We start from the raw sequence: 13977 nt of genomic DNA on the forward strand, positions 1-13977 counted from the left end.
TAAATAGGCCTTTCAATATGTGATTAAACATAAGTTTGCATAAATTCCAACTAACTCCACCTACTCCCCGCTTATAACATTTTGCCACTCCAATTAATGGATCGAACTGGTCATTAAATATATCTTGGAGGTTAGTGCTTTCTATTATCTTTTATCCAATTTCAGTAGAAGATTCAGTACAAGAGAGATTCAAAGAATCAGATATTCTAATGGAAGTAGTATTCATATGTGGTAGAGGAATCAGGAAAAAAAACTGACTTGATGAGATGACTCTTAAGGGATAGATAAGTATTCAACATGTAGGTGATCATAAGAAAACTTTCTGGCTGAGTAAGAAATATGGATAGTTTTATCCAGACAATGCTGGAATTTAGGCTATCGGTAGAAAAGAGGTAAAGATTAGAATGGAAAAATGGGCCCAGGCAGCATTCCATTTGTGGTAGATGTCGAATGCTGGTAGAACATTTGCACTTAGTTATAAAGTACGTACTTAATCATGAACCACTGAGGGTTTTATTAGCATGGGAGTTACATAATCAACTTGTGTTTTATTAAGGTTAATTGGGCAGCACGTTGGGGCATAGATTGGGGCCAATCAGGAAAACAATGGGAGCAGAAGAATATGCAAAAGATTATTATTGTATTAGTCCAGAGAACAGTAGAGATACTTGTGTTAGAAAGATGGGCTTTTGGTGGTAAGAAAAGGAAAGAAAACATGATCTTAAAGAACTGAACACAAATAAATAACCAAGCAGGAATGGTGCTTCTACATTTATAAAACAAGCACTAACATGAATAGACTATGTAAAGTAATCACACAGTTGGGAAAGAATAGTTTTGGCTTGCCTTTTAAATCTCTCCAAGACTTGTTCAGTGTTACTAGTAATTTTGGAGATGTGGCCAATGAGTTTTGAAAATCAGGATAACTTCCAGTAATATATGTTCCTATAGGAAATAATGTTTACAGGCAAATGAATGCTCTGTTCATCTAAGAATATACCAAGTTAAAAATGAAAATGTCAACACCAGTTAGAAGTATAAAGGATTTTTTGTCCACTGAACTGATCAAATTATTTTGACTTCTTGTAGGAAAGCATGAAACTTTATAATCATTCTCATCGAAAGTTCCGTGGAACTACGAATCCATCCACTCCCGTTAGACTCTATTATTATTCTTTGTCTGGGACATTTTGGTGTGTGTTGTGATTAGTGAGGCCTAACTCTGACCAAACTCTAGGTCGTTGTACCTTTCAGCACAGTCTCAATAAGAGGCAATATTAACGTGACATCTAACCAGGCCACAGTGGTATCTAAGCACATGCTATCATATTTTGCAGCAGACATTTTTTGAGATCTGCTTCTAGTGCAGGTTCTGGGCTTGGTGGTGATGAGAAGAGTGTGAAGATGCTCACAATTTAATAGGGTGAAATTATACACAATAAAAATACAGAGGGATAGGAAAAAAGAAGAAAAGGAAAAGAATGAGAGCCCAGGAGCAGGGGAAATTCATTCTATTTAGTGGACTATACAGGAGGCTTTATAAAGACAGTGATGTATCATGTAAGATGTGCACCTGACAACCAGTTCATTTCCTATTTCTATCCTTCCCTTCCTTTACTTTCTGAAATATTTATGAAATGCCTATTGTGCTTAAAGCCCTATGATAGGAGCTCTGGGTTCCAATCAGACATGAATCCTGCTCTCAAACAACTGTGAAAAGATTACATTGAGTATGTACACCAAGTAGAAATTAAATGATCCAACAAAGATTCTTGTTTTCTGGTTTCTTGTTGTACTGGCAAATGCTGCCTCCTGTACTGAAAAATTTGTTCTTTCTGAAAAATTTGGACTGTCCCTGGATGGTTTGTATTATGATTAAAGATAAGAAAGAAAGAATGATAGATTTATTTTTAAAAAGTGATAACAGAACAGACTTTACATCAACCAGATTTACATAAATGTAGGCTACATGCTAGATGATGTGCTGTTTTATCCTATTTCTATCACGCTTTGTGCAGATACCTGGCCCAAAATTTTCTTATTCATTGAGAAGACAGAGAAAAGTATAATTATGGCCAAAATACTAGCTTGTACAAAGCTGTTTTCTTTATTGTGTTTTTAATACAAGTGTAAGACAAGAACAGAAGTATAAGACAAAGAGAAAACATTAGAAAAGTGGCAGAAATATAGTAGTCTTGATGCCTTGCTATATTCACTGTTTTGAAAACTGTTACTGAATGCACAAGGAAACACCCCCAGTTACTCATGGGGACTCTGCTGCATATGGAAAACAAAGCGAGATCTGGAGACAGTGAGATCCTGGCCCAGGATACAATGACCAACTTGCCACTGGTCATTTATAATCCCTGAACTGCATAGGAATGCGCTCCCTGCAACATGAAAATCAACGTGTGGTATTTCACTTCTGAGTGAGTTTTTTGGAAACCATCCTCTGAAACCCTGTTAGAAAGAACCTTTAAAAATAATTTCATGGTTCTGTGTTAGTGCTTTCTTTCTAAAAATGTAAGAGCTAAAGTTGGTTGGTGGACGCAGAAGTCTTACTAGCTTTGAAAAACTGCTGTGCTTCATGTTTTACTCTCGTTTATTTCTCTCTTCCTAACCATTGAATCTTAAAGCACATTCTTTCATTAAGGAGATTCAGCATCCTCTAGAGTAGTGGATTGTGAGTCATTAACTGCCTGAAGCATGTCCGAGTCTTGAGAGATAAGAGTCAGGCTTGTGCAAATGAAATTTTAAACAAATGCTGCAGTACTTTTGTATCTTTCTCTTAAACAGTACAAATTTTGGTTGACCATGGAAATAATAATATTGAAGTTCAAAATTTAACTTCCTTTTCAGGTTATGTCCCATGATTTGACATCCTACAGATAGAGACACAGAGTTTTCCTTCCTTCAAAGAATCCTCCTCACAACTATCTGTGATTCATTTCCATTGTGTTTCCCATTCTTGCGCCATTCAGCGAGATGGAGCCTGTTTCATCAGTTTTTGGTCTCTGTAGAGTGTTCCTTTATTCAATGATTAACTACTAGCTTTCTGGTGACTTCTTCATCTTTTTCTGTATTTTAAAATATTCCTTCAATTTCAGAATTTTCTTACCTAAGATACAAACACTAAATGGAACACAAGTAACTGCAGATGCTTTCCTCCCTAATCAGCTCTGCCTTTCCTACTGAAGATATAATTTAAAAAATGTATCAAAACCCATGAAAGTTAAAACTTTAAAATAAACACTAGGCAATTTGTTTCCTCAGTGAAACAAATTTAGAGGTTAAGGTGACAGAAATGTGTTTATACCTCATATAACTAACAATGCACCCATTTATGTTAGCAATAGTTTTATTTTTTAAAAATGCTGCAAAATGTAAAGATAGGTGGCCTCTAAATGTTTATACTAAATAGAATGAAAAAACAAAACCAATACACAATTTTGTTAGGAAACACTGAAATCCACTGCTTAATGTATGCATTAATGGGCCTTCTTGACAAATCACGTGTTAAATTTTAGCTGACAGCTTGTCATATATTAATTATAAATAAGTGTAATATACAGTTATCATAATGCATGCAACAAAAAAGAAATACGAAAGGTAATTAGAGTATATCCTTTGTTTTCTCCCTTCACTTCTTGCTCACAAGAAAAAAATGACCCAGTGTTTCACTTGGGTTGGGATAGTGCCAATGGTTAATGGAATGCCCCAGTCTACTAAAGAATTTAATGGGAATATCCATTTGTCACAGTCGCATGCTGTAATCTCCAGTAGCAGAGCCAATAGAAAATAGCATTGTACCATAACGTCCTCTACACACTGCAGGTGAGGGTGAAATGCAGCAGCTGAACAGAGCAGTCAGTGGAGAAGGTCTGGCTTTTCTAGGCCTTTCTTTATCAAAGATGTGGATTTCTTTTCTTAAAGAGGACAGTGCTGCCTAACAGCAACAAGAGATGCTGCCTTGAAGAAAAGGAAAGTGTATTTTTTTTCACGTGGAAAAAGAAAGCATAAATGATTGCACAACATGTCTCAAAATCTCTAGCTGCCTCCTTTTCTACTGGAAGCCCACTTGTTTGTAAAGAATCTTTGGGTAGTGGAATCAGAACAGGTGATTTCAATCATCAGCTAGTTCTGAGTTTGAGCTTTCAAATCTGCAGAATGGGAGTAATGACTGACACCTAAGCATGCAATGTTACTGGTAGAATCCATAGAACTACATGGGTCAAAAAATTTAGCATGGCACCTTAATTAATATCTTCTTTTCTTCTTTACAATTGAATTTTAATGATAGGGTTGTCTGGCTGCTTTTTAATTTATTCTTGAGACAGAGTCTGGCTCTGTTGCCCAGTCTGGAGTGCAATGGCGTGATCTCGGCTCACTTCAACCTCCACCTCCTGGGTTCAAGCAATTCTCCTGCCTCAGCCTCCCGAGTAGCTGGGATTACAGACACGTGCCACCACGCCCAGATAATTTTTGTATTTTTAGTAGAGACGGGTTTCACCATGTTGGCCAGGCTGATTTCAAACTCCTGACCTCAGGTGATCTGCCTGCCTTGGCCTCCAAAAGTGCTGGGATTACAGGTGTGAGCCACAGTGCCTGGCCTTTTAGCTTTCTTATGTGCTAGTTCTGTGTTTGGCCAAAGCAAGCTACTGAGAAATGCTGTATACCTTAAATTTGAAAAATACTCTCTGAAATAAAAATAGAAACACATGTAGAAGTGAATATTTAAGTTATTTGAGGACTGAAACTATTATTGTTTCATTTATGTATTTAGCAGTAAGTTAATAAAGTGTATTAGACATAAGCTAACACCTATAGGAAAAGGTCTTAGATATTAGATTTAGTGTTTTATGAAATTCCTCACTATCTTCCGAACATGCCACTTGAATCTATGCTGTGTTTCTCCATTTAGCTGGATTTAATAAAAACCCCAGTAGTCCTCACAAAGAAAACATGATTAGCAACAATTTATTCCATACCTTGGTCAATAATTTATCATCACTATAGAAGTGAAAATATCGGATTTGAAGTCAAACAGATCTAGGTTCAAAATTCTAGCTTGGCCACTCACTATGTCAGCTTGGCCAAATTACTTATCCTCTCTCGTCCTGTTTCCTCACTTATATAATTGGGCTAATAATACTTAACTAGCAAGGCAGTTAAGATTGGAAACGAGGCAGTGCTTCCAAACTTTTAATCACTAGCCACATGATCAAAAAGGAAGTTTTGCAAAAAAAAAAATAAAAAAATAAAAAATAAAACAACTTAGTATGTATAATGTACTCTGTGTTTTTTCCTACTTTTCTTTCATTTCAGAAATTGTTTATGACCCACTAGATTCGCAACCCACATAAGGTCATGAAGTGCCTTTTCAAAAACGGGTGAACTTTAACATGCTTAGCGCGATGCTTAGTACATAATACAAGTGTAACAACTGATTACTATTATTGTCATCGTGATTCTTTTTAGTCTCCTGTTAGGATGCCTCATGATAAATGAGAATAAATCTTCCAAGTACTTCTAGGAACTAACTCCTTTGGATGGGGTCCAAAACAGACTCATACTCATCGTATGCTGAATTATGCACTAGAGGGGGTAGTGCTATAGCAAAGCTCCTGTGTGCTATTTATCACAGAATGTTAGAGCTGGAAGGAAACGAAGAAAATGTCTTGTCCTATTGCTTCATTTTTCCTTCATAAAAGTATTTGGAGTTTTTAAAATATTCTATATGTATTGCTCATTGATAAGTTGGAAAACTGGCTTCTTTGATCCAGAATGTGGAGGTGATGATGAATAGCTGGTGGGATGGAGGGCACTGGATCATGATGTCTGAGTTCTTGTCCTGCTTCTGGCACCAAATAGTTGGATGATTTTAAATTCTCAGGGTCTTCGTTTCTTTACCTGTAAAAACGAGGTAATTTCAACAAAAGATTAGCCTGCTTCTGATGTTCTTTGACTTAAAATTTCCAAATGGTAAACCAGTCCAGAAGTTTACTAGATGCTGCAGCATTAGGACACTCTTTTGTTGCCAATCTGCTCTGAATATATTAACATGAGTGTAGCAGGCTGCAGTCTCATTTCCATTACTACTCAGATGTGCAGAGAAACTTTGGCTTCTCTATTTGCTGTATCTCCCGTTTTTCAGCAGCATCACCCTGAATAATTCTCAGTCTCATTGGTATAATAATAACTCAGTCTCTCCAGTCACCTTGACCCATCCCTACTTCTTTCTCTAAGATGTTTGATGTTTGGTTGCAGTAAAGACAAGAACATCTAGGACCTCACAGTGTCAGAAAAGTTGGGCTTATGCCATTTACTTGTACTGTCCTCTGTATCCCCTGATTTCTGGGTCCCTTTTCTACTTGCTAGTTTAAATCGCTACCAGTGGTGTAAGATGATATATCCTCAACTATGTTCCCAGATAGCAGTCAGATTTACCAGCTGGGTTCTTCTTAAATGAGGTCAGATCTGCAGGCAGAGTGATACATTTCCCACAAAAGTAACAGCAAAGGAATATTAGGGGTTTTAAAACTTTCTGTTTCTCTAACATGCAACTTTGGATGAGGAAAGTGGGATTGCCAGTTTATGGGGGCACATGTGGCAATGACAAAGCCAAGTAGGAGTTTACATCTTGGGTGGAATCACCTATGGGGAGGCTGAGATTTCTGGATCCATCCTTAGGTCACAGGGGGCAAGTGTCCATCATCCCTGCACAGCTTTTCAGCCCCTGTGAAATCAGAATGATTGGAGGGTAAACCTCGTTTGAAGGCTTGCACAGGAATTGATTTCTTCCTCATTTTCACTCTGACCCTAACCATAAAAAAGCAAAACCAAAAAGCCAAGAGACAATCATGCAGGGATGCTCCTCCCCCACCCCCAAATTGCTGGAAAACAAAACTTCGTTTAGAGAGATTCCTTTAAAAAATATGTGACTTATTTTTGGAGTACATAGGGGGCAGAGGATTACTGACCAATCCTTCGGTGGCTTTCAGGAGCACAGCATGCAGATGGTGGAAATAAATGGGCGGCTTGAGACAGCAGTCAGCATGCTGGATCATTAAGTCAAATCTAAGGGGGTCTGTTTACCTTTGCTCTTTCAAAGACAGCCTGGAGTCTGCAGGGATAAGTATTGTGTGTATGTGCTGGCCTGAACACAGAATGAGCAATGGAGGTGGCTGGTGAGCTCTAGCTTTACTTTATTTAACCTTTCTGACCAAGTTTCTAATAAATTTTGATGGGCCAACTGCCAATGGTGGCTTCCAGCTGCCGACTTTTTCCACATGCTGGAGACCCTATCAGTAGTGAAGAAGGTTAAAATCCATCTCTTAGCTAACAATACACACAGTGCACCTTAGTCACCTTGGGTTGTGTGGATGAAGAGTGCATAGCCCAACAACTGGGTGCTTGTCTAGGGAAGAGGTGTTATAGTGTCCTTCAGAGAAGCTGAGGAGCACTGCATTTCCAACAACATAAAAGCAAGTAGCATGAAAGCAAAACAAGTTATCACACTAAGATTTTGATTCAGTACTTCCGAGTCTTCCTCGTTGCCTTCAAAGTGGATCCTACAAGCATCCCCGAAGGAGGCTGCCAAGGTGAACTGGGGCGGACACAAACTGTATCTCATCAAAGCACGCTCCCTGTAGTATTATCACTGCGGTCAATAGGGCGCGACCAGCATTTTTTCCTCCTTTGCGCTGGGACGCAGAGCAGGAAGCGCCCGGGTGTGCATCTCTTAGGAGATGAGTGAATCTGTTGGAGAGGGTCTTTTCTGGCCTGGTGGATGGATGCTGGGGAGTGACGTCACCCCGCCCCCTCCTCTGGTGGGTGGGTGTGGGTGTGTGGGTGTGTGTGTGTGTGTGTGTGTGTGTGTTGCCTCCTTCACCCACCTCTCCTGCCTGCCCCTCCTTTATCCGGCTCTCTGGCCCTTTCAGTGGGTCAGTGGTCCAGATTCAGGGATTCGCCAGCGGGCGTAGCGGGCCCAGCTCTCCCCGCGTCCGGGCGCACCCACACTCACACTCACGCGCAGGCAACGCGCACACACAATCCCCCAGCGCTGGAGCACAGCAATTCCGTGGGATCCCCAGCACGTTACGAGGATTTTAGAAATCACCCAGACAAGGAAACAAAGAGAGAAGCCTTTCCAATTACTTTCCTGGGCTTTTTCGTTTAATTTCCCCCCCTCCCCAAACCACCTCTTCTGCAGCCGTAACTACCAGGTTCAAGCCAGGTCCAAAGACTGGGCTGCACTGGCCACCCCACCTCCCGGCCCTTGACTCTGCTCGGGCCCTTTCCCAGGCGTCGCCTCGCACCCCTCTCCCCCCACGAGCCTCAGTTTCTGGTTACCTCGCGTGTGCTTCACTTTTGGGGGGAAGAAGAGAAGGGGAGGGAGGCACCGAGGGGGGCAGCCGAGTTGCTATTTGTGGCCAAAGAATCCGCTTTAAAAGAAGAGGCAGCAGGAAGGAGGAAACAGGAGAGGCGGAGGGAGGAGAGCAGACGCGGCCCCGGACCCCCCAGCCGCGAGCGGCGGAGCATCGAGGAGCGGGAGGAGGAGGAGGAGGAGGAGGAGGAGGAGGAGGAGGAGGAGGAGGAGGAGGAGGGAGAAGAGACAAACAGCGGCGGCGGCGGCAGCGGCAGCGAGAGAAGCGGGCGCAGGGCGAGCAGGAGGAGCGGGAGGAGGAGAAACCGCCGCGGAAGCCGCGGGCTCAGAAGGGCCAAGAGGACGGCCCGGGAAGAGGAGGAGGAGGCGGAGGAGGAGGAAAAGGGGGTAGGGGTGGAGGGAGGGCGGGGGGACGCGCTGCCTTGGATGCTGGATTTCGGGTTTTTGGAGTCACTCGCTGACTCTCTTCCACTTCCTCGCTCTGGACTGGGCTGGCCGCACGAGGGCTGGGCGGCGGCGGCGACCAGGGGGGCTTCCGCGGCGGCGGCCGCTGCTCCGCGGGATTAAAGTGGCCGCCCGGAGGCGGCGGCGCGGCCGTGGCGGGGCGCGAAGGCGCTGGAGGAAAGTGTTGGTGGCGGCGCGGGAGGCGGTGGCGGCGGCTGCCCGGGGCCAACATGACCAGGTAAGTCCCTGGAACTGACCCCGTCCGCCCCGCGGTGTCTTCCCCTCTTGCTGCTCCGGAATCGCCCTGCGCCCGGCTCCGGCTGCCGGCGCCTCCCGGGCCAGAGCGACACGCTCGCGTTTCCGCGAGCCGGGCGCCCGGGCACCGGAGCGCACAGTTTGCTCCTCTGGACCTCCTCGGGCAGAGGTCCTCTCCTGCTGGGTTCACTTCTCGCCTGAAACCTCAGACCCGGGAGAGAGGCGACTCTAGAGAATGGGGGTGTCCGGGTATGTGTATTTGTGCGACCCCCGCTCTCTCCTCCTAGGGTGGGCGTAGTATTGGTGGGAAATGGTGGAGCGGTGGGGCAAGCCACCCTTTCCCAGGGATCCTGCCACCGCCTTTTTTTAAAGGCAGGGATTACTGTTTTAAGGAGGGCTGATTACGGTGAGGGGGCGATTTCTTTTTCTTTCTTTCCTCTGAACTAGTGGGGAGAAGGAGAAATAGCAGGAATCAAAGTCTACGCAGCTGCCATAGAGGAGGGGGATTGTTTGGGAGACCTTCCCGTGGCAGAATCAAAGCTCGTAGTTCAGCTGCGGGAATCTGGTGTACTTAACACACACATTCATTCCGTAGGGAAGGGAACGCATCTTTTATAATGAAGAGTCAAAGTTGAAAGAAACAATTTAAAAAGAAAGCCACGAACAAACCAAAGATTATTTGCTTTCCCATAGATTTATTGTAGCTTTTATGTAGGTGTGTAGAAAACTTGCATTGCTTCTCTGGACGTTGATTTTCATTTAAAAGCACTAGCAAGTGAAGTCAGTTTTTAAGTCTTATGCTTAAAAAAATCTTGAACACCAAGTGTGAGCTTGGCTTTCATTAATTGGGTGTTCCAGGATTCCAGATAGTAGTTCCATTCTCCAAAACCAGGACTATCACAATCCACTTTTATTGTTTCCAGTTCGCCTCCCAGTACGCTACTTGCCAAATGTCTCCTCTGTTTTCCCAAATTCTCAGAGTAATCCCCCAGCCTCATCTACAGTTTGCACCTTAAGTATCTAGGAAGATTCCGGAGGGATCGTTCTCCTTGTATTTCCTCTTAAAGTTATATATATATTTACATGTGCAAAGACACAGTGCCAGTGACTTAACAGAGTGTAGCTCACACAGTTTGAACCTCTCAGAGGCTAGTAACTGCTTATGACTTGAAATAGGTTTGCTGTTAAATTTACTGAGCTACAAATGTGGACTTTATCCTTTGGTGTATTCTTTTCTAACCATCCTGTAGCGCATCTGTGGGGAGTTAGTTCAACCATAGATACTTCTGACCATTTTCAGTATTTTTTTCTCTGTTTCAAAGTGCACACACCAACCACTCAACTTGAGTAAAACAAGGATGATATACCAAAACTTGAAACATTCTGATGTAAAGGGATCTGTAGATGATAATAACTTAAGATTAAGTTGTATATGTAATATAATAATACCCAGTAAAAGGCTTAGTACCTTACTTACTTTGAATATATATTCTGTTTTATGCTACAGACACTATAGCAAAAAGAGAACACATTTTCAATGTTCCGTGTCTGACTTATGGAAACAGACATCCTAAATGGACAATAAAATTTTCCCTACCTCCCACATTCCATAATTATGTACTGTACTTTGCTTTTCAATGGAGCTAGCAATTCTGTGGCAGATTTCTTAAATTCACCCTCATGCTATCAGCTATTATTGTACTTTCAAAGTGTGAAATTGACAAGCTGGTCAGTTTCATGAATTCAGCTGTCAGATTGTGTCCAGTTAAAAATTGCTAAAAGCTGTAAATGTGCCTGCCTGGAATTTTCTTTTGTGAAGGAAGGACAGCAAGGGGATGGGGGATTAATGGGTGTTATTAATTGTAGATCTTAAAAAATAGATGGACTCCAATGTGAGTTGTATCACTGGCTGTTACTGGGAAATACGTTTAGATTTTTACTCCTGTAAAAGTGGCATTCAATTTTTATCTGTATCTTATTTTAAATAGTACTTTGCATAGAAATCATCTGTTCTTATAGCCCTCAGTAATATATAATAGGAATAAGATTCAAATAGGAACACTGTCTCTCTCAAATATATTTTAATATAGTTGAGTAATGTATTATTTTTGCATGACATGTAAAAAGGTGGATGAATTAAACATTTTATTGTGTAGGTTATGTAACACAGATTCTTCTTGGGCCAGAGCAGTTGTGCAGTTACTCAAGTAATGAAATGCAGCAATTTATTTTAACATATGTGCGTTAGAGTAGATAACCATATATGTAAAACTGCTTGAAGTATTAAATACAGTGATTTGATTTGCCTTTTAAGATTGACACTTATTTAAATCCAGAATATCTCAAAGTCTGGAACTAAGAATTGGAATCCCCTCATCTGCTGCTATTTGCTAAGCCACTAGGGGCCTGTATAACTGTTCTTATATCCAGGAGGTTTCCTGGTATGGCATATGCAAACCCTTCCTAGAGAGACATTAAAAAAAAAAAAAATTCAAGTAGGCATTCCCCCAAGTTTTTGTTTTTTCCTTTTTAATACATTAACTCATATTCTGATACTAGTTATAGACAACGATTGAAGACTATTTCAAGAATTTTATTTAGGGCTTCTCTGACACTATGATTTTCCATATAGAGTGTGAAAAATAGAAAAGAGAAAAGGTATTGGTGCAAATTCATATGTGATTCCAGTTCTCAGTGTATGGCAAAGATAAACAAGAAGGAACATTAATAACTTTTCTTTATTGGACTGATAAGGATGTTATTTGCATAATGTAGGGTTAAAAGATAGATGAAGCAGAATTACTTTAAGGGAAGTATAGGCATAGATTGATGATGTGATTAAAGTAGCTTTGTAAGCGCTGTTCAAGTTTGTATGGAAAGAAAATCTGAGGCTGTGACCACAGTTTAGTTAGCACTTGAGGGACCTGGACTGAAGACGCACTATACATTTTTAAGTGTCAGTTTCACAGATTTGAAATCGACCAGCCATGGCAATCTTGAGAGACATTAGGCAGTGAGGTCAAGTATACTTAAACTATTCTTTCGTTGATTTTCAATTTTTCAAACTGACAAGGGTGACTGTTTGTAAAAGAGTACACTGTAAGTATTTGCATATTAGATTTCCTTCAGACCAAACTTGATTTATCAAACCATTGGACAATTCTATTTTTAAAAGGATTCTATGCATAATTAAGAATTCATTAACACAATCACATATGAAAAGTGTCATTTCAAGAAAGGTGAATATTTCAAAGATGACTTCATTTTAAAACTATCCTTCCTTAGTTTACCTTTTATTTTAAAACAACCCTTCTTTAGTTTCATTGTGTATTTGCGGGCAGTATAAGAGTCAAGTGTGTGTGTGCTCGTGTGCTCTAACTTGTGATCCTAGGAGCATCAGACTTAGGTTTACACTTAAAATATCTATGCAGAAAGCCTTTAATCATGGTACCTTTTTAATTCCCAAAAGTTTCTAGGAATCTCGAAAATAAACTTTACATTTTATGTAGTGTACTCAACTTAGTGGTCACGAAATATACAGGATTTGTATTACATGCCCAGATATATGAAGTGCTAAATATAGATATAATTATCCAGTTTTCCCAGAGTATTCAAAAAATGCTTTACTTTTTCCTATTTTCTTAAAGTGATAATAGTTACATGTGATTTAAACCAAATTTAGTCTGAATCTCTTTTGGTTTTATGGAGTTATTTACCTTTTTTTGTTGTTATTTCATCTTTCTACTGTTCAGTTTCTTTGAAAATATCTTTTAGGAAAGCTGCTTACTTGTGATGGCAAAGAGGCAGCTTACTGCCTCAAGCAAAACCAGTGTTTTAAAACATTCTTTTTTATATTATCAGTGATTTGCCAAGAAAGAGCAAAGAGAAGAGTTATTCTCTCTGTGAACTACAAGATTGAGAATTCCTATATAACACATCAACTGAAGAAATCTGATAATGTGGAAGAAGATTGCTTAGAAGGGATTTGTCAGTAAATTTCATTCGAACAAGCATCACTTGTTTAAGCTTCTGTAATTTCATGGCACAGTGACATTTCTACCAAAGAATAGGTTTGTTTGGGATACATTTTCTATATGGGTAATCTCATTTGCTTCTAATTGGTAGCTGGTGACACTTATTAAAATGTCATGCTTGGCTTACATTTGTTTCCACAAAGTGTCCAAATTCTCTCCCTTTTTTAAAAAAAATAAAAATGCATTTCAACTCTCCACAATTAAGCCCTTAAGAAAGATAGCTAAAAGAATATGTGACTTGTGCTTCCTGATTGTTCATTATATGAAATTATAGCCTCAGATGTAAAAGGTCAGCATTTTCTTTGCGTCATAAGTCTTAGGAAGGTCAGAGAGCAAATGCTTATATGTTACAGCAGTCTCTGACTTAATGTAACCTAAATAATAATGCGATCACAATGGCGCTAGACTGGAGAATTAATGAATTAGAATTCTTACGAAACGTAGTTCAAAAAATTACACTGAAGACCTGTGTCTCTCATTTCCCCCTTAATAAATCACCCATTTGCTTTCAAGAAATCAACAGTTTGCATTTTTTTCTCTTAACATTTATAAAATATTTTTAGGACTTAGACATTATGTACTCTACGTATTACATCCGTGTGTACTGCCACGCTCCTCGAAGCAACTCACAGGGAAAAAAATGGACTAAAACAAAGCCTGCAGTGCCTCCCTCCTCCCTCACAAAATGATTAATTCTGTATCTTCCTGTTAATTATTTTTAGTTTGATGCTAATACATTTAACAGGACCATGTTAATACTACTCAGTTGGCCTATGACATTTTGAAAATTACCAAAAGGGGGAAAAAAGAGAGAGACAGCAAAACTGAGCTTTTTGATGGCTTTGTAACCTCTGCTGT

The 13977-nt window shown here is 40.4% G+C and overlaps 1 protein-coding gene across 38 annotated transcripts in view; it reads left to right on the forward strand.

The window, feature by feature from the left end:
• Positions 1-13977, forward strand: part of PTPRD (protein tyrosine phosphatase receptor type D) — a 2309829-nt gene that overhangs the window by 1754780 nt on the left and 541072 nt on the right. Inside the window, exon 1 of one of the 38 annotated variants that reach the window (XM_054658679.2) lies at positions 8981-9068. The exons of the other annotated variants lie outside the window; for them this stretch is intronic. The gene's annotated coding sequence lies outside the window, so the exon portion shown is untranslated. Of the gene's footprint in view, positions 1-8980; positions 9069-13977 lie in introns of those variants that run through there. 38 annotated transcript variants of the gene reach the window in all.

Source organism: Pan troglodytes, chromosome 11 (genome assembly GCF_028858775.2).
Source record: "Pan troglodytes isolate AG18354 chromosome 11, NHGRI_mPanTro3-v2.0_pri, whole genome shotgun sequence".
In the NCBI taxonomy this organism is placed as follows: domain Eukaryota; kingdom Metazoa; phylum Chordata; class Mammalia; order Primates; family Hominidae; genus Pan; species Pan troglodytes.